The sequence below is a fragment of the Urocitellus parryii genome, chromosome 7 (assembly GCF_045843805.1).
Source record: "Urocitellus parryii isolate mUroPar1 chromosome 7, mUroPar1.hap1, whole genome shotgun sequence".
Classification (NCBI taxonomy): domain Eukaryota; kingdom Metazoa; phylum Chordata; class Mammalia; order Rodentia; family Sciuridae; genus Urocitellus; species Urocitellus parryii.
Genome location: NC_135537.1, coordinates 67,651,360 through 67,654,574, shown reverse-complemented (window position 1 = coordinate 67,654,574; position 3,215 = coordinate 67,651,360).

Here is a 3,215-nt window from a genome sequence, read left to right as displayed (position 1 = left end):
TAAAAGGTAACATAATTAAAACTGAATATTGCATTCCTATGGTATATGCATTATTGATTACTCTTTGTGTGGTGCTGGTGACGGACCCCAGGAACTCATGAGTGCTGCATAGGGGCTCTATTACTGAGCTACCCCTACAGTTAATTTAATTTGTGATTTGTTGTTTACAGTAGTAAACAGATTCCTTTAGCAGATTCCTTCATTTATTTTTTTATTTCATTTTTATTAAAAAAAAATGGGAAGGGGGCTTAATACTTGCTCCACTGAATGAAGTTAAGTTTAATGCATCCTAATTCTTACAGAATTGTTATAAGAGAATAAAAGTGTGTGTGTGTGTCTGTCTGTGTGTCTGTGTGTATGATCTTATACAGTAATTTCAGAACTTTTCTTCATTAGTAAAATGAAGATAATAATTCTACTACATTGGATTATTATTAGGATCCAGTAAGATCATGCTTTAAAAACTAAAAATTTTACCAGTGTACAATAGAAGTATTGCTAGTAGCTGTTGACACAGTTTCTTCTTGTCCTTATTCCTTACACTTTCTAATCACACTTTGTCTGACTCAGCTTTCTACATCCATTTGCAGGTTTTGTTTTATTTATTTATTTATTTATTTATTTATTTATTTTGAAGCTTAGTCCTCTACTTTTTGATTTTTTTTATCTAAAATTTCTCCCTTGAAGAATTCATCTGTTGACACGGTTTTATTTACCTTTGTGTAGATAACTTGTATATCTCTACTGTCACCTTTGACAGCTCTCTTTATTTTGTAGTACCTATTAAGTGTAAAGTCTGAATTTTTATTCCTACTAAAACCACTCTTATCGTAAGCATGCAATAAATTTAACAAAAGCTAATTTTGTACCAGGCACTACAGTAAATGGTTTCCACATATTTACTCATTCGGCCCTTAACCAAGGATAGGTAATTGTATTATTAAGTCATCATTTTACAGATGGGGAAAAATGAGACAGATATTAAGTGATTCATTAGTGCCAGGTCACAGAGCTAGTAAGTGGTGAAGCCAGGACTCACACCCAGGCAATGTGGTCCTAAGTCTCTACACTCTGAGAAGGGAGCCTGCACTGCAGGTCCTGCTATGCATCTTCTGTCCATCATTCTATGACAGACCCTTCTGACTTCATTGTATTAGGTGATCTAACTCAGGCATCATTTAGCAATCAAAACTCAGTGTCTGGAGACCAGAAAAGTTAGGTACATGAAAGAAGTAAGGCAACAACATAGGAAACCATGAAGAGCACCTGTCCTGCCTAGAGAGGAGTCACATTTTTCTTGTGAAAATGTTTGGCTTTTAAGAATTAAAAACTTGGGGATTTTGTGTCTCTTCCAGATCCTTAAAATACCACGTAAGCCACATAAACCATGTCTGTGAACCAGAAATTGGCTACTCTTATTTCTAGAATATCCCCATTCTAATCTATTTGATTAAAAGCATTTTTATCATTTTCTGCTCTACTGTCTACAAAGGCCGTGGCTTACAAGTTTAGACTGCTTTGAATCACATCAAAAATGCCCTGAGAATTCAGCTGCCAACCAGTCTTTCACATATTTGGTTAAGTGCTACTTAGTGTGTGTAAGGCACAATTGTATATCTCATTGTTTCAAAACCAGTCTGCCTTACTTAGGCTTGCGGATCATACCCTTAATATTCCTACCCTCTACATTTTTGCTGTTTTTTTTTAACCTATATTGTTACTATTTTTTTACCTATTATGTTACTATTTTCCCCTCTGCCTCTCCAGCTCTTTTTTACAAAGTTTGCCCTTTGCCATTCATTTAAAAAAAAACTATTAAAAATGGAATTTTCTTCTTTACACTCTTGTCTCCTTTAAAATATTTTAGTATGAAAATAACAAGCTCATTATACTATCATACATAAAAAAGCACAAGCCATCTGCCATCCCATATCATAGACAATATAGGTAACTTAGGTAACCGAACATTTTGATTCATTTCATCCTCATTTGTTTTAAATTTATTTTTTTCTTTTATTTATTTTCTCTCACTTTTTTTTAAACTGGTTCATTAGAGTTGTACATAATGATAGGATTTGTTGTTACACATTTTTAAATGCACAGAGTATAATCTGGCCAACATCACTACCTAGAACTTCTCATGTTCCCCATTGAGGGGAGGGAGAAAGTATTTCTTAAATTCTTAGTGTTTTCCATATACATAACCTGGTTTTGTGTGTGCTGAGCATCTGGGAAGTGGTCACTGAATGAGTTATGGTTATAAAACATCTACAGTAGCATTTCTGTGCCGGGGATGAGTATTTGGTATTCTGCTCCTGTCTAGACTTAATTATTGCCCATCTGAATTACTCTACCCAGCTTCTTAACATTTAGCATTGCATGAGCACCTATGTTCCAGGTTCAGTACTAGGTCTTTTACTTGTACTGTCTTTAATTATTTTTTAATCAAAAATAACTGGGCTTGGGCTGAGGTTGTGGCTCAGTGGTAGAGCACTTGCCTTGCACATGTGAGGCACTGAGTTCGATCCTCAGGACCGAACATAAAAATAAATAAAATAAAAATTTTAAAAAATAGCTGGGCTTTTGTTTTTTAAAAAAACAGTTTTACAGAGGAAACTGAAACTTAGAAATAAGGTAACTGCACTTAAATAAGATTAATAAATGCCAGGCAGGCATAGAATGAATTCAAAACTATATTTTTTTGGAGAAAAGATGAAATCCATGGCAAATCAGCTTTACTCATCAATGAATGAAAGTATGGGGTTAAAGCAAATGTAGATGAAAATCTTAAGATGAACTCTTAAAGAGGTGAGCCAGAAGCCAGGACATTAGTTTTACGAGATAAACTTTTAAATGAAATGAATCATTACCTCCCAAGGTGGAAGTTCGGGGAAAAGGTAGACTTTTTCAAAAGAAATTTGTATGTAAAAACATTTATAAAATATCCTTTCTGTTTTACATGGCTACTCTCGCTTTTAGTTTTGACTTTATTATATTTAATATATTGAGTCTATAGGCAGTATAAGGTCTTTTTCAGAAATCCATGTGATATGTTGCAATTAAAATGTTTATTCATTGAGATGGGTAGAGTAGTTTAATTAAATTCAATAGAAAACTAATTTAGGGACAAAAAACAATATGTAAACACATTAAGGGGGCTGGGGTTTTGGCTCAATGGTAGAGTACTTGCTTAGTATGCGTGGGTTCGATCCTCA